At 36.1% G+C, this 19,090-nt stretch overlaps 1 pseudogene; it reads left to right on the top strand.

Moving 5' to 3' along the window:
- The first annotated feature begins 10,264 nt into the window (after positions 1–10,264).
- Positions 10,265–10,363, top strand: LOC132280439 (small nucleolar RNA R71; annotated as a pseudogene).
- The last annotated feature ends 8,727 nt before the right edge of the window (positions 10,364–19,090 follow it).

The raw sequence follows: 19,090 nt of genomic DNA, 5'->3' as shown, positions 1-19,090 counted from the left end.
AGGGAGTCAATTAAGTAAAACCACAAGGAAGGGAATGCAATTTTCGGTATGCTCAATGTGCATAGTGAAGTCACTTAGAGACGAAAGACTCCAAAATAAAACATTTAAATCATGCAATAGACCTTTTTCATTTGACCAATCATGTTGACAACTTTCAATCATTCCTTGATATCCTATATAATCATACAGGCTGTATTAATCACATAAATTCCCCCCCAAACTTAGTTCCAACAACGCCAAAAGTCCTTTGCCTAAACATTTTTTTTTTTTTTTTAACTATAAACAATTAAACCATATTCAATAATGACAATTTGCCTACTCTCAACACCCACAAACTTAAATGATACATTGTCCTCAATGTATGAAAACAAGGATAGAAACTAAGCATGCATAGAAGTGTAAAAATAGAGAAACTACCAAGTGCGAATCTTTGACTTCAGTGCAAACATTGGTAGTGAAACAGCGAAATATCTTCCTCCAAACTTGGACCTGATAATTTGTTCAGAAAAAACTATACACCAAGCATAAAAGCATAGACATTTATAAAGATATAAATATAAAGTACTACATCATGCTTTATTCAAAACTGGGAAAAAAACCAAAATATGTGCACATCAAAAAGTGCACCCACAAATGTCATGCCAAACATGGCCCAAATCCTAAAATTATTCAAAGCACACAAAACAGAAGTAAATAGCACGACTAAATAAAACTAAAGAGGTTCAGTTCACCCTACAAATTAGAGGGTGAAGTGTCGGCTCCATTAGGAGCATGATCATCCATCGATTTGACCAGTTAGAGCAAGAAGTTGCTCCTTCCAATCTTTGAAATTGTAAACCTTCTTTATAGTTTCCCGTTTCTCATTAGATGGAATCACCAATCCTTGGTTCTTAATCAACTTCGTGATGAGATAAGGAAATGAAAATGACCAAGTCATAGAACTTTCCTTTTTGCAGACAATCAATTTGTTATAAACCTTCAGGATTTGATTCATAATCAAAGTGAGAACTGAAAACCAAAATTCATTCTCTACGAAAAAGAGACAATCCAAAAGAACACTGTTATTTGCTATAGGTTTCCCAATTAGAAGAACATTCGTAGCCAGAAAAACCTCAATGAACCAAATCTGGGGTGGAACAAAAGATCTTTTAGGGGAAGTGCTTTATAAGCTTTTGAGATCGCTATACGCTACTTCTTTCAAAACATCGGTGAGGTCATCCAATAAATCAATAATATCTGGTAGAGGAGCAAAGAAAGGCTGACCGTCCTCATCGACTGGTGAGTCGATTGGACATCCACAAGTAACTGCAATATCCTCTAATGTAACCAAACACATGGTGCCATCAATTTCAGTGAAAGCTTGGTTGGTTCCTTCGATTTGTATGAAAGATTCTGGTAAAACTAACGAACCAAATAAGGATAAACCACATTATGACATGGTTAGAAAATGGATGCTAGTCCCCGTTTCCTGAGTTTTTTGACTGCCCAGTCTGTATCAGCACGTCTACGAAAGACATTCCTAACATCAAATGTAGTTTCAAATTGAAGAGGCCATTTAGACCAATCTAGAGTAGGAGTGTCCTCATAAGAGTCATCCGAAACACAAGGGCGCTTGGAAGCAGAAGAAGAAGCCATTTGAGTGAAAGGAGTTGGTTTAGGACTTTTGTCTAACACGTGGTGTGTAAGACTAAAAAGTAGAGAACACTTATGAAGATTAGATTATTTGAATCTACAATCATGGATCTAGAATGAAAACACAACCTTTCCTCACTTTAAAAAGAATTAATTTCCCACATAATTAAGTTCTAACCTTCATCTCTATGAACAATTCTAGAATTGAAACATTGAAAAGGAAAGAACTTACCTCAATTTGGAGATGGAAACCTTGCCCTTTTTGATTAAATGATGATGATGGAGGAGGATGATGAAAGAGGATTATTTGATGAAAAATGGAGATTGAGAAGGTTAAAAATAAATTGGAGAAGGTGGGTAAAGTAGGGTTGGAAGGTTTTAACGTAGGGTTTGAGGATGGAAAGGAGGAGATGCAATTGTAAAAAGAGGGTAGCAAGTTATAGGCACAAGGCTGGGCTCGGGTCCCTTCAAATGGGCCTTCGCGTCTAGACGCAAGCCATGGCATCCGGACGTGAACTGTAGCGGGGCGCTAAATGCTCGATTGTGGGTGCTGAGGGTTGAAGGTGGTGGATTGGCATCCGGATGCCGGTGGCGGCGTCCGGAAGCGAGAAGCATCAGGTGTCGGTGTCCAGACGACTGTAGTGGCATCCGGAAGCGAGAAGCATCAGGTGGTGGCGTCGGGATGCCGGTTGTGGCATCCGGATGCGAGATGAGGCTATGATTGGCGTCCGGACGCAAGGGATGGCGTCCGGACGCGAGTACTGCTGTAGCTTTTGTGAATTGCTGATCAAAGACACCCAAAAATGTTATCAAACCGTTGTATGACTATAAAGACCCACTATGGCCACTTGAATGGACATGTAAATGATTCTTAAAGAATACGAAGTGAGAATTCTATTTAGCCATTTGCAGAGAATTTTTGGTTCATGATAACAAGTAGAGAAAGAAGTTTAGAATAGAAAGAATTGCTTCCTTGGAATGCTAAATTTAACGTCGATAGCTAGACATTATGGGAATCTTTCTAGTCCTTATAAATTGGATCTATCAAGATAATAGAATCCACATATCTGACCGGGACTAAGTTATCAATGTAAGGCTTAAGCCACTGACCATTGAACTTAACAAGATTCCCATTCTTCGGGTCTTTCAGCTCAACTGCACCATAAGAGAACACAGAAGTGATCAGAAAAGGACCTTCCCAGCGTGATCGAAGTTTCCCTGGGAAAAGTTGCAATCTGGAATTGAAAAGCCAAACTTTTTGACCTGAAGCAAAAGACTTCTTAATGATATATTTATCATGGAATGCTTTGGTCATTACTTTATAATTTTTTGCATTTTCATAAGCCTCATTCTAAATTTCATCTAGCTCATTGAGCTGTAATTTTCTACTAGAGCCAGCATGATCAAGATTAAAATTAAACCACTTAATGGCCCAAAATGCATGATGTTCTAATTCAACCGGAAGATGACATGCCTTACCATAAACAATACGGTATGGTGACACGCCAATTGGCATCTTAAACGCAGTTCAGTAGGCCCAAAGCGCATCGTTCAGTTGTAATGACCAATCTTTGTGGTCTGGTCAAACTGTTTTTTCAAGAATATGCTTGATTTTCCGATTGGAAACTTCCACTTGACCACTCGATTGAGAATGGTAAGGCGTGGCAACCTTATGACTGACAGAGTATTTAAGGAGAACAGATCGAAGATAACGATTGCAAAAATGAGATCCTCCATCACTCAAGAGTGCTTGAGGTGTGCCAAACCGACTGAATATGTTTTTTTGAATGAACTCGACCACTGCGATATGGTCATTGGTTGTGGTTGCCTCACCTTCTACCCACTTAGATACATAATCCACTGCTAGGAGAATATAGAAATAACCATACGAAGATGGAAATAGTCCCATAAAATCTATTCCCCAGACATCAAAGATTTCGATAATTAAAATGGAAATCAATGGCATCATGTCCCTTTTAGACATGGTCCCAAGCTTTTGACATTGCGTACAAGACTTGCAAAAGTTGTAAGCATCCCGGAATAATGAAGGCCAATAAAATCCACTCTGAAGGACTTTAGATGAAGTCTTTTTGGCATTCCACATTCAAGAGTGTGGCAGAATTTCAAAATGTTTTGGACTTCAAATTCAGGAATACATCTTTGGATTATTTGATCCAGGCAGTACTTGAACAATTTCGGGTCTTCCCAAAAGAAAATTTTGATTTAAACAAAGAACCGGTCTTTCTCTTGCTTAGACCATTTTGATGGAATTTTTCCAACTGCAAGATAGTTGACAATATCAGCAAACCAAGGAGGCGACTCATGAGAAATCTAGAATAGTTGTTCATTCGGAAAGGAGGCATGAACTGGATATAAATCAGAAGTATTCTCAATAAGAAGCTTAGAAAGATGGTCTGCAACTACATTATCAGTTCCTTTCTTGTCCTTAATCTCAATATTGAACTCTGGAGTAAGAGTATCCAACGAATGAGGCGAGGTTTGGTCTCTTTCTTCGCAAGTAGATGTTTTAATGCGGCATGATCCGTGAAAACGATAACCTTGGATCCAAGCAGATAGGAACGGAATTTATCCAAGACATAGACCACTACTAGTAATTCTTTCTCGGTTGTTGTATAATTCATTTGAGCATCTGATAGAGTCTTACTAGCATAGTAAATAGCGTAAGGAGTTTTATCCACACGCTGGCCTAAAACAGCACCTAATGCATAATCGGATGCATCACACATGATCTCAAAGGGGAGAGACCAGTTACGTGGTTTCATGATTAGGGCAGAAGAGAGTAGCGAACGAAGCTTCTTAAAAGCTTCCAAACATGCTTCATCAAAGTCGAAGTTAGGGTCCTTTTCAAGAAGATGGCATAAAGGCCGAGATATCTTACTAAAATCTTTGATGAAACGGTAGTAAAAGCCTGCATGACTAAGAAAAGATCAAATTTGTCTCACTGAAGAGGGAGGAGGAAGGCTATGAATTAATTCAACTTTTGCCTTATCGACCTCAATCCCTCTTTTAGAGATAATATGTCCCAATATAATCCCTTCTTGTACCATAAAGTGACTATTTTCCCAACTTAAAATCAGATTGGATTCTTTGCATCTTTGAAGGACGAGTGATAAATTATAGAGACAAGAGTCAAAAGAAGATCCAAAGATAGAAAATCATCCATGAATACTTCAAGAAAATTTTCGACCATATCAGAAAATATGGACATTATGCATCTTTGAAAAGTGGCCGATGCATTACACAACCCAAAGGGCATGCGACGATAAGCGAAAGTTCCAAAAGGACCAGTGAAGGTGGTCTTCTCTTGATCTTGAGGATCTACAGCCACTTGGTTATAACCAGAATAACCATCAAGAAAATAATAATAACTCTGACCAACTAATCTCTCTAGGATTTTATCAATGAATGGGAGTGGAAAATGATTTTTCCTAGTTACAAAGTCTAGTTTCCTGTAATTAATGCACATACGCTAACCAATGGTAGTACGTTGTCGCACAAGTTCTCCTGCTGAATTTTCAACAACAGTGAGGCCAAACTTCTTTGGAACAACTTGAGTTGGACTCACCCACTTGCTATCCGAGATGGGGTAAATGATTCCCGCATCTAATAGCTTAATTACTCTTTCATAACAACCTCCTTTATATTTGGATTCAACCGACGCTGCACCTTTCGGGAAGGTTTAGCTTCTTCCTCCAAAAGAATACGGTGCATGCAAATGGAAGGGTCAATTCCTTTTAAATCAGCCACCGACCAACCAGTAGCTTCGTTGTGCTCTTGTAGCACTGCTAGAAGGCTATTTTCTTAATCTTTTGAAAGATCCGATGTAATGATGACCGGAAGAGTTTTGTTTACACTAAGAAATACATACTTGAGATTGACCGGAAGCAGCTTTAACTCAAGTTAAGGTCAAGATTTCAATGAAGGGACAGCAGGAGTGCTAGAAATTAATGGAAGAGATTCCTTTGACACTTTCCAAGGAGGAAAGTTCGAGATTACATTGGCTTCAGGCAAAGTGTTGACTTCACAAATGGATTAATCAATATCATAATTTTCAAAGTCAAAATGAGCCAAGCAAGTCTCAAGAGGATCTTGACTTAAAATAAATGGGAGAGATTCTTCAACCATTTCATCAATGATGTCAAGAGAGAGACACTCATATTCCCCTTGAGGAGGTTGAGAAGCACTAAAGATGTTAAACTTTACCTTCATATTTCCAAAAGAAATATCCATCACCCCTGTTCGGCAATTAATTGAAGCTTTAGCAGTAGCTAAGAAAGGTCGACCAAGGATCACAGGGATATGTTTAATTGGATTATGGACTGGTTCAATATCTAGAACCACAAAGTCTACTGGAAAATAAAAATTGTCCACCTTGATGAGTACATCTTCAATGATACCACAAGGTCGCTTTAAAGATCTATCCACAAGTTACAAAACAACTGAAGTGGATTTAAGTTCTCTTAAGCTAAGTTGCAAGTATACTGAGTAAGGAATCAGATTTACACTTGATCCTAAGCCAAGGAGGGCCTTTTTTATCTCATTGTCTCCAATGACACATGAGATTGTCGGGGCACCCGGATCCTTAAACTTTGGAGGTGTATTATGCTGAATGATAGCACTCACTTGCCCAGTTAACCTCACCTTCTTTGGAATATTGCTCTTAGAAATGCATTTTTGAGTACACATATCTTTAAGAAATTTTGCATAAGGTGGAATTTTCTTAATGGCATCAAGGAGAGGAATGTTGATCTTTGCTTACTTAAAGACTTCAAACATATCCTGAATTTTATCGCCCTTCTTCCCAAAGTGTGTAGACTCTATGAAGCGCTGAGGAAAAAGAGCCTTAGGCTCATAAGATGTCTCAACATTTTGCATTGGCGGATTTGGAATTTCTGGACTATCTTTTAGATTTTTGGATGAAGAAGTTAAATCATTGAGGGTAAGAATTTCAGCTTTTTCATCAACCTTATTGTCCACAACTCTTCCACTCCGAAGTGTGGTGATTGCTTAAACTTACTCAATATTTGATCCACTCGGAGGAGTGATCTCATCAATCATATACTGCCCTTTCGGGTTCACCACAAGTTGAGCTTGAAGTTTTCCTGTGTCCTTCTTGTGAAGTTGATTTATTGAATTAGCCATTTGTCCTAGTTGGGTTTCAATATTGGCTATTGATTGAGAGTGAGTATCAACCAATTACATAGTTGATTGCAAACCACTAAGAGTAGCCATTATCTGCTTATTGGAATTTACTAACTCATCCAATTAAGATTGTTGCGAAGGAATATGATTCTGATTTGAAAAATTTGCATTAGAGGAAGGAGGACGATAGCTTGAAAAAGCTTGAAATGGCCGGTTCATGGACTGAGAATTAGATTGATTTGATTATCTATGACCTTGGAATGATAAATTTTATGGGGCTTATTGCCTCCACGAGAAATTTAGATAATCTCTCCAACCCGGATTGTATGTATTGAAACATGGCATTTACCTGTTCTGGCATACCTTCAGAAAATTGGTCCGGTGTGGGGAAATCTTCTTCATTATGGAAAGTACTCGTGCAATGTGCACACATAGCACTTGATGAAGAATTTTGAGAAGATGTCATACCACAAGTTAAAAAACTTTGTGAGCTATGGCATCCACTTGAGAAGATTCTTCCCTAAGGGTCCGTGGTTGACACGGATTTGAGGGTTTAATCATATTTAATGTAGAAACTCTACGAGAACCATGTTGCATAGAATTTTCGCTTATGTTCTCAAGTAAAGTCCATGCATCATCTGGATTTTGGACATAAACATGCCCCCACATAAAGAATCAATTAATTGTCTATGTGGTTCTATCAAACCATCATAGAAGGCTTGCACCAATTGCCACTTTGGAATTTGGTGGTGCGGACACTTCCTCAGAAAATCTTGAAGTCTCTCCCATGTCTCATAAGATATTTCCCCATCAATTTGGGAGAAAATTAGAATGGAATGATGTATTTGATTGGTTTTACTCAAATACTTTTTTTAGAAATTCTTATTGCAATTGGACCCATGAAGTGATGGAATTAGCAACAAGAGAGTTCAACCAATATTTTGCTCTATCTTTCAAAGAGAATGGGAAGAGAAGCACATGAAGTGCATCTTGGGGAAAATCCCTCATCTTGATGGTAGAGTAGATTTTCAAAAACTCATCAAGATGTTTATAAGGATCCTCATTATCAAACCCATGATATGTTGGAAACATTTGAAATGTGGTAGATTTGATCTCATAATGATGAGCCTCAACATTAGGCATGATAATGCATGATGGAGATATGTATGTAGAGGGTACAAAATGGTCCCTAAGAGTAATTGATGCTAAATTTTCATTTTCAGCATTAGAATTTCTGAGATTATCATGTTCATTAGCCATTTTATCTACTTCAATTTCAAGTTCTCTTAAAATTTCAGGATCCCTAAGGTTCCTTCTTTGTTGCCTAAGAGCTTTTTCAAGTAAAGCGACATCAATTGGTTCCTCAAGATGTGGCAAAGACAATGATCTACGACCTACCATCAACCATCAAATACAACAATCACAACAACCCTTCACCAATACATCCACATACATTAATCCCTTTCTCCTCAATTCAAAAATAATTAAACAAATTAAATTGGCCACGACAAGGACCTATGCTCTGAATAAAACAATAAATTTGCAATAGCCTCAACAAGGGCCCAACAAAATATGACTAGGAACTTCAAAAACTTACCCAAAGTCCTTAAGACTTCAAATTTTGCAATTAAACCTTTTGGAAAGTCTTTAGTCCCTACCAACACCAAAACATCAAAACATGAAAAGATATATACAATCAAATAATGATGCAATTTTTAAATTCTGATTACAAAACCGTTTGCAATCCCCAACAACGGTGCCAAAAAGTTGATGTGCACAAATGTGTACCACTTATAACAATAGCACATTCATCATTGCAGATTAATGCTAGAGTAGGGGGTTATCGAAACACAAGGATTGCTAGTTTATGGCAAACAAAATTATAAAACTACTTCCTCTATTTGATAAAAGAAAAGATAAATTGATTGGTTTGTCACTTAACCTACAAATTTAACTTTCATAAAATAATAAATAAAAATTGATTGAACTTGTAAAGAAAAAGCTAGGGAATTGACTTCACCTTAACCTCGCAAACATGTTAAACTTGCACTCAACTTGGGGATTTACAATTATATGCATAAAATGATGTGTAGAAGCATAAAACTACCACAACATCATCAAGAAGATCATACATTTCAGGACTAAGCATAACCCATCTTTGGTTGGCATGGTTCATCCACCTAAACTAGGTTGTGGTATAAACCACCTTCCTCAAGCATGGCCTATCAAGGTCCTTCAATTGTATATTGCAGCACATGAAATTAATTAAATATCATAGATTATCTTCAGTTGGTATGGACCATCTACCTAACTACATTAATCTAAAGATGTAGCATGGTCTATCTTCCTTAGGTATAACCTATATAAATGCTTAATTTCATGCCAATATAACCATTCCATAAATTCTTTCGCGTTGTCACTATAGGAAATTAAGTGTAATATTTGTATCAATATGATTTCTAAGACAAGAAAACAAATCAACACGAACATTTATTCATATGATAAACACATGCATCAATTCAATGTAACATACATCAAGTCAATGTAAATACTTCTAATTTATAAAATTGAATATATACAATAATCATCCCCAAATTGAAATACAAATCAAAGCATGTTTACTTGGCCTAATTTACACCAACTCTCTAAAGAAGGGGTTTAGCCTCTTATGAATATGGCAGCAACCTCCATGATTGAGGAAGAGAAAGAATTCCCCTCTCTCACCATTGTTGCAAGCTCAGCCTCCAAGAACCCTAAAAATCCTCCCTCTCTCTCTCTCTCTTTCTCTAAAACAAAATCAAGACCCCTTTCTTCCAGCCTTTCCCCCTCTTTTATCCTCCCGTGAGTTCAAAATACTAAATCCCGTATTTCAAATTCGAATCCCAACTCAAGATAGACAAAATCGAACTTAAATAAAATGGGGGCCTTTGGTCTTGCGTCCGGACACAAAGAATGGAGTCCGGACGCGAGCTGATGGAGGATATGGCGTCCGGATGCCAGAATGGGCGTCCGAACATGAGCTGTTGGAGGATGGCGTCCGAACGCCATATCTCGCGTTCAGACGCTAGGCTTTCTACTCTGACACAAGATTCTCTCTTTAGCTCCGGTTGTATCCATCGCCTCTTCATGTCATTTTCCTTTGATGATCACTTGGAATGTAGGCCTGATATGACTTGTTCTTCAAAAACCCTTTAAAACTTTATTCTTATTCCTTTTTAGCAATAAGGCCTGCAAAAACACAAAAACATAGAAATGTAGTTAATCTATATAAATAGATCAAATAATGGGCTTAACTAATGTAATTAAGGGCGCTTAAATATGCAATATTTGACGCTTATCACTTTCATATAAGTGCCACACATCATCTTCATGCTTATCTAAGTAAGAACCATCCATAGAAGTATCACGTATACCCTTATGGTTGTCCGACAAACTTTCAAAGAAGTATTAAACTAATTGCCATTTAGGGATGTCATGATGAGGACATTTCCAAAGCAAATCATTTAACCATTCCCATGCCTCATGAAACATTTTCCTATCCCCTTGTGAGAATTCACGAATTGAAGTTCTCATTGCATTGGTTTTTGACAAGGGGTAGTACTTTCTCAAAAACTCTTGTTGTATATCTGCCCAAGAAGTTATAGAAAAAGGTCTTAAATTGTTAAACCAATATTTTGCTCTATCCTTTAGGGTGAAAGGGAAGAGTTTTAACCTAAAAACTTCTTCTGGCATGTCCATGAATTTCACGGTGGAACAATTTCAAGAAATTCATCCAAATGCTTATAAGGTTCTTCATTAGGTAGCCCATTGTAATTGGGAAGCATTTGAATTGTTTGTGGTTTAATTTCATAATAGTGTGCTCTAAATGGAGGGAGTTGAATGCATGTTGGTGCATTATACTCATTGGGCACATAATGGTTTCTTAAAGCAAGGGGAGGATTCACAATTGGTGGCTCTACATAAGCTCCATGATTTGCTTGAACAACGGGAGGTGGAGGTGGTATAAAAATTGGCCTTGGCATTCCCATTGGAACTTGGCCTTGTTGTTGTGGAACAAAAGGTCTAGGCATGCCTAATGGTACTTGCATATTATCATGTTGTTGATGCACATTAGGGTGAAGAATGTCATGTTTGTCGATGTGACCAAGGTCTTCAACACGGTCCTCATTATGGACATCCATTGGTGAAATGGACTCACTTGAATTTCCCCTTCCCCTTGGATTACGAACAACTGATTCAAGATTAAAATTCAATGGGACAAAAGTATGATTCAAAGACCTATGACCATGCATGCACAATGAAAATCAAAACAAACAACAACTCAACAAATAGCGAGTAACAAACATTTCTCCTCTGCAACAATTCAATCAACAAGAAGCCTCCACATACATTGATCCCATACTCCCATACTTTCAACAAATGAAATAAAAGTAAATTACCTCCACGCGGGTCGATGATAAACAATGAAAATAAATTGCTTCCATGTAGGCCGATGATTTAACTAAGCAAGAGGAGTTAGAATAGCTCACAAAGGGTTCTTAAGCAACTTTAAAATATTTTTAACTTTTTGCCTTGCTTTGCTTTGCAATTTTTTTATTTTTGCTTTTTATGCTTTTGCTTAGCTTAGCTTACCTCTTTGCTTTGAAGTTCCATTGCTTCACTTTCCTTGGCTCTAAGTACCTAGCCAATCAAGAACAAACACAATAAGAAAATAAAGAAAATTAAAGTAAAAATAAGGATCAAAGTAGTACTAATTCCTAATTAATTCCAAATACGGCGTTGCTAATACCCGGCAATGGCGCCAAAACTTGGTGTGATCAGTCAACCAAAGCTCGAATTGTGATAAAATGTGGCCAAGTTTAAATTTGTAAAATGCCACTACCACTACTAACTACTAACGTAGCAAGAGTTAGTAGGGATCGTCCCAAGGTAAAAACAAGGTATTCTGAAATCAACGTTGGATTAGTAGGTTGAATAATCAATTAGGGTTTAGTTTGCTTAATTAAACTAATGGTTCAATTAAAACAATGCAATCAACAACAATCTAGAAATTAGGGAAAAAAAGTATGAGAGAAAGGTCTTAGGGCTTAGAGTTCACCACTAAGCTTTATTTCACTAAACACTAGCAATTGTAAATTAATGGGGAAATTCATATTGTAATTTATGTGTGTGTGTCATCAATTGAAAACTAAGCATGGATGACAAATAAGTATAGATTATCTAATCAATCTAGTGAGTAGCACAACCTATCAAATAATACCATTAACCATTCAATTAAATCACAATTAATGCACACACCAAAAACCTAGAGAAATGTACTTCTTGCACTTATAAGTATGGAACATCAAACAACAAGAATGGATTGTCCACCTATCTAGGAAATTAAAGAAATTACACTACAACTATACTAATGACATGATAATTAAACTAATTAAGCTAAGGAGGTGGCACAATCCATCAAGACAAAAGTATGAACCATCAAATCAACCACAAGAGTAATCAATTAAGCATCATGCTTTGACCATCACTAGATTTATAATATCAACACACATAAACATGCATCAATTTCACAAAATCTAGAGATAAACACATGAACACTAATTCTAGCATACATAAACATATGGATAGAATTAAATGATCAATTGAAAGCATTAATCCATACAAATCATGTAAAAATCACAAGATCTATATTTATTCATTGTCCAAACATCAATTACAACTAAAATTCCCAAAAATATACAAAATATTAGGTTTAGGAAGCAAGCCTAGGGGTTATCTCTAACTCCAAGAAAAGGATTTAGCCACTCATTGTTGTGGCCATGGAACCCTCAAGGGTTAGCTTCAAGGTTGGCATCATCTTCTGCATCCTTGCTTTCTTCACAAACCCTAGTTCTAGAGAGAGAAACTATTTCTATATTTGGAAAAATATCAACTAGAGGAACTTTTTACAAATTGGTTCAATTAATCTATATACAAGCCTTTTTAAGTAAGCAACAAGTCAGAAATACTACATTTGATTGGTGGAAATTTACAGCTACAAAAGTTAGTAGAGTCCAAGCGTGCTTGGGAATTAGACAGCACACTGCCAGCAGTAACTTCGATCGATCGAAGAAGGCTTCGATTGATCGAACACTTACTTCAATCGGTTGAAGTTGACGTGGCAAAGATATTTTGACACCTGGCAACCTTATCCATTGAGCTGGCACTGCCTTATTCTCAATCGATTGTAGAAATCTTCGATCGATCGAGACTTCTTTCAATCGATCGAAGTCCCTTCAGGTGCAATTTTCCTGACTTCTTCCGTGTCTTCTCCTTAGCTCCAAAATAAGTTAAAAGGCTCTTATTAGCCTATTTGAAACTTGTTGACCTAAAATAGACAAAAAAAAACACAAATAAGTACAAAAACATGAAAGTAAGATAGATGATTGGACTAAAATGCCATAGCTTAGGTGCTAAAATGCATCACATTTAAGCACTTATCACATACAACCCATCAAGACTAAGCTATAACCTATCAAACTAATTGACAAATGTATCCGATAAATACCATACATGGCCATCACTAAGCACAATTACAAAAACCATTTAGTGTAGTGATTAATCCTCAATTAATTACATATAAGACAACATGCAACCAACATAGAGAATCAATAGAAAGAATTATCATAAATAAACCTTGGTACAACCAAGTTTGAATTCACAAGACTATAGCACTAATTACAATTAATAATCCCCAAAATTTAAAGACACAATTTTAATTACACATGCTTAGGGCTCATCTAAGCCCTAAATAAAGGACTTGCCACTCATGGAGAAGGTAGATGTCATCAAGGTTGCTTCACAAATCATCTCTAAGGCTTGGCTCATCTTCTCCTTCTTCTTTCTTGGTTTGAACCCTAGAGAGAGAGTGTGTATGAACTAGAGAAAGAATGTCCCAAAATATCTAAATCCTAAGCTAATCCTTGACAAATGACCAACCTCCTTGCCAAAAAAGGCTAATTCCCTTATATAGGTGACTCAAGTGACATCAAAATGGTCAGACCTCATGCACTAGGATCCCAAAAGATTATACCACGAGCTCCCCTGAAGTCAGGCTTTAATTTTGTTTTTCACAATTTTCAAGCCAAGTTCGATAGATCACAAGAGTGGTTCGATCGATCATAGGTGTGTGACGACTATTAATGTGGATAAGGACAAAGCCTTGAGATATTTAAGAAGATAATAACAAAGGTTGTGATCGATCATAGAAGGGTTGGATCGATCACAGTTGATGGGAGATATTTATTTGGATGAAGACAAAAGAATATATGAGGATAAGAATAAGGCCTTCGATCCATCATGGCAACTGGCTGGATCGATCATGTGTGATCGATCGTATTCAAGATTCAATCGATCGAAGAGGAAATTTTGAATTTTCAGCTTCCATTTTGCTTCATCTTCCCACCAAGACTTTGGTCAACCTTCCCAAGGCTTTAATTCAACTAAGTTAACTCATTTCAACCTTATACACCTAAAAAAGGGAAAAAAAAAAATGTAAAATAAGACTAAAGAAGGAAAATAAGATAGAATAAGGTCCTAATATAATCAAGATCAATGGTAGAAATATGCATATTTCAGCACTTAACATACACAATGTTTGATATACATGATAGCAAGTTTGTATTGATGAATCAAGGTTGTTGAAATTGGTTTTTGGACAGAATTTTAGTCACCTTTGGTTTTGACCTACCAAAACCCTAGTTATTCATTTTGTAGCTGCTGTTAAGGCCTTGTTAATGTTGTGTTGTGATTCATATGCTATACTTATGATGAACCAAGAGGGTGGTGAATTGGTTCTTGTATAAACTTTTCGTTTTTGTATGATCAATGCAATGTAGTGAGTATGACAACAGATTAAACAAGCTTCCACATACACTTTCAAGACTCAATGCATTTATAAGGAAAACCCTCTTAATAGGGAAAAACCTTGGTTCTTAGCCTCAGACACTAAAATCTCCACTAGTTGTATACAAGTAGCCACATAGTCAGTTGTCTCACTCTCTGCACACACCCTTATACAAGAAGAAACACTAGCTTTCATAGCCTCTACATACACACTAGCAACACTAAGTGCACACTGCACTCCCCCTATTCACAACACCCTTACTTGGACCTAATGATCACTCACAACTCACAAATAATACATGAGAAGGTTTAAAATCAATAATACTTAAGCTGTATTACAAGATCAAAGTGATAAACAAGCTTATCAACACAGGCACTCAGTCTTCATCTACTGAAACTAGGGGAAAAATAGGAATTTTGAGTCCCACAACCTTATAAATGGAATTTACAGCCTTGTATCTTCATTACAATCACGCTCAGATGATGATCAAGATGAATATAGCATGTGTATACAAATACCACTCATGTACAGGCTCAAATCTGCAGAAACTTTAGAACTTAGGTTTTATAAGGTCAAAAACTGTATTCAACTTAATCTTATGCAAACCTTAACTTCAATAGCCTTGATTCAGCTATGGAAACTTGCTCATATGATAAAAATTCAACTCATAGGAAGATATAGTGATAAGAAGTTCAAATCAACAAGTTAAACTAGAAAATCAAGCTGATATACAGGTCTGAGACATCAAAATCAAATGCAGAAAAAAGATGGTCATAAACATTCTTTTTGCAGATGTAAAATATGTAGTTACACTTGCATCAACCTTGTACAAGCACCATAGCAAGATCAAACCAAATTAAGGCCTTGAATCCAACTTCTGCGCCAGTAAAATTCACAACTACAGGCCTTCATTTGATCTTCAACACTTGTGTATTCTTCCAATGGATTTGTGAGCTTAAATCAAGATTTCATCATTACATATATTCTCATAAAAGTGTGTTCATATTCAGTTCTCAATACACTTACTATACAGCTTGTAATAAGGGTTCACTAAAAGGCTTAAAACTAAAATGACTATAGTAGCATATATATAGTACATCAGCAATACAAATCCTATCTCAAAGAGGAAATGTATGTGTCACCATTATCCAATCATTGGCCACGGAATCATCTAAAATTCCCTTATGAAAATACCATAATACCCTTGCCACTTTTTTGGAAAATATCTTCAATAAGCATCCTTATTGATAGCCTCGAAAATATATATATGCATATGAATGTATCACAAGCTTAATCACTAAGCAAAGAAAGACATCCTGTATATTCTCATACCAGGACAACAAGACACGTGTCACAAAATTTCTCAACTTATATACATTGACTAAAATGCCCTCACAGAGATATTGTCAATAAATAGAGTATTCAGTTGCTAAACCTATGAATACTTATAACACCAATGAAATTAAGCAATCTAATGCAATATACCATCATACACAAATACATTATGATATAATACATATTTGAAAAGACTTAATTGCCTCTGAGAAGCTCTATATCAAAATATTTTGTGTTAGGGTTTTTAACCCTGAGATGTCTGCAGAAGAGTATTTAGTACAATGTACCTTCCTTAGATCATTTGGAAAGTTTTATCAACATTGTAAAATGACCATGCTAACCCTGCAGGTCAATTGAATGCATTGTTCAAGCCAGAAATGCTTAGAACTCACTGTAAAGAACCTGTGATGGACTTTTTGACATTTAAAAGGGAAAACCATAATTCCTAGGTTGGACTAACAATCTCCCCCTTTTGCCTTTGAATGTCAAAAACCAAAATATGCTTGAATATCAAAAAAGGAACTTAAATATACAACAATGCATTAAAAGAGCAGTAATGAAAACATTATAAAGGATATATATATATATATATATATATATATATATATATATCCTTGATAAAGGTCCATTTCTCCTCTTTTTTGAAGTTGAAAGTCAAAAGGTGAAAGGACCAATAATAAAAAGAGCTAAAAAGGATTAGGAATAACACTGATAAGATCTCTGAGAGTTGAAAACCTTTGTGGTAGCAATGTCTTGGTCAAGATATTTGCAAGTTGATCTTCTGTTGACAAATATGTAATTTTGATCAGCCCTTTTTGAACCGTATCTCTGAGAAAATGGTATTTGATATCAATATGCTTATCCTCCAGTGCAAAGTATGATTCTTGTTAATGGCTATAGCATTTTGATTATCAGAGTAGAGCTTTGGAGGACTTAAGAAAGGAATTCAAAGGTCTGATAGACTTGTCTTTATCAAAAGTAACTGTGAACTAGTTTATGAAGCAACTATGTACTTAGCTTTTATAGTTGAAAGGGATATTGTGTCTTGCTTCTAGCTTAGCCAAGAGACTATGTTTAAGCTAAGAAGGTAACAATAGCCTAAAGTACTCTTCCTATCAGGTAGAGAACCACCCCAATTTGTATCAGAATAAGCTGTATTAGGCAAGGATGGTGAATGAAGATAGTGAATACCATAAGAGAGAGTTCCTTTGATATATCTGAGGATTCTTTTGGCAGCTTGTAGGCGAGAAGCCCTTGGATTGCTTTGAAGTCTTGCCACTAAGCTCATAGAATACAAAATGTCAAGTCTGGAAGCTATGAGATACAACAAACTACCAATGATTGACCTGTAATGAGTGAAAATAACACTCTCTATGGTACACTCAAGTGTAAGCTTTGTGTTAGCGCATAGAGGTGTGGATACAATCTTACTTTCAATCATATTGAACTTTCTGAACAATTTAGTGACATATTTCTCTTAATAAATGAAAATACCAGTGAAAGATTGATGAATTTGAAGGCTTAAAAAGCACCTTAGAATGTTAAGCATGGACGTTTCAAACCTTGTCTTCGTAAGGTTTGCAAATTCAAAGGTTGAAGAAAAAATCTGAGCCACAGAACATGATGTCATCAACATAAATCTGTAGAATTAGGAATTGATCTTGATGTGTTCTGACATACAAGTTATTAACAACCTTGCCTTTGTGAAAACCTTGTTCCACCAAGAAGTTATGCAACTTCTCATACCAGGCTCCAGGGGCTTGTTTAAGACCATATAAGGCCTTACTTAGCTTATACACAGATGAAGGAGATTGTGAATCTTCAAAGCCCTTAGGTTGTTCCAAGTAAACTTCTTCATTGAGATCTCTATTCAGAAAAGCAGATTTCATATCCATTTGATAAACCTTGACTTGTTTGTGACAAGCAAAGGATAGAAGCATTCTACTGGATTCCATTCTGGCCACTGGAGCAAAAGTTTAATCATAGTCAATTCCAGCTTAATGAGCATACCCTTTACACACCAATTTAGCCTTGTTTCTGATCACCGCACCTTTTTCATTCATCTTATTCCTAAAAATCTATTTAGTACCAATGACATTTTTGTTCTCTGGCCTTGGTACAAGTGTCCAAGTGTCATTCTTTTGAATTTGATCCATTTTTTCCTTCATTATAGTTAACCAATTAATGTACCACGTAAGCGGTGCATCAATAATAAACCACCGACTATAGCACAAATTCACGTAGAAATTGGCTAAGTAGAGGTATCGATCCATGAAGATTGCTAAGCTTATGGCAATCAAATTTCACAAATTAATTTCTAGTTTGTAGAATGTCACGAGTTGTTTTGAAGATTGGTTTGTTTATTTATCACTTAGTATAAACTTTAAACAAAATTAAATTAAATTCAAAGATTGAATTAAACAAATAGATGAGGCTAGGGAATTGAGTTCACCGAGACCTCATAAACATGTTACGATGCATTTAACTTAGGGAAAGCAATTATATGTAACGATAAAGTATAGAAGCATACAACACCTACAACAATTTTGAAAATCATACAAATAAAGACTAAGTATAACCCATCTGCGGTTGGAATGGCTCATCTACCTAAACTAGGGTGTGGTATGAGCCATCTTCCCTAGGCATGTCCTATTAAGGTCTTGAATTTTGTAAGTTTAGCACATGAAAGTAATTCATCTAGCATAAACTATCTTTGGTTGGCATGAACCATCTACCTAACTAAATAAATCTAAGGTGTATCATGGTCCATCTTCCCTTGGCATAATTTATCTAAAATCCTACATGACATGCCTATAAAACCATTTCATGAAATCCATTCTTAATGTCACTTTAAGAATATCAAGGGTACAAGTATGTAAACATGGTTCTAAGATAAGAATTGCATAGCAAACATACTTATATATATGAATTCAGTACAGATCATACATCAATGTAATGCAAAAACACCAATTTCAATATGAACTTTCATCTTTTTCATGAAATCTGTTACATACAATAATGTTTTCTCAAATTAAAATACAAAGATATACATGCTTAAATCGGTCAAGGCTACCT

Source organism: Cornus florida, unplaced genomic scaffold (assembly GCF_030987335.1).
Source record: "Cornus florida cultivar Cherokee Brave unplaced genomic scaffold, ASM3098733v1 CherokeeBrave_3.0.0_Hap2_Chr10, whole genome shotgun sequence".
NCBI classification, from domain to species: Eukaryota; Viridiplantae; Streptophyta; class Magnoliopsida; order Cornales; family Cornaceae; genus Cornus; species Cornus florida.
This window is presented reverse-complemented; position numbering and strand designations above follow the sequence as displayed.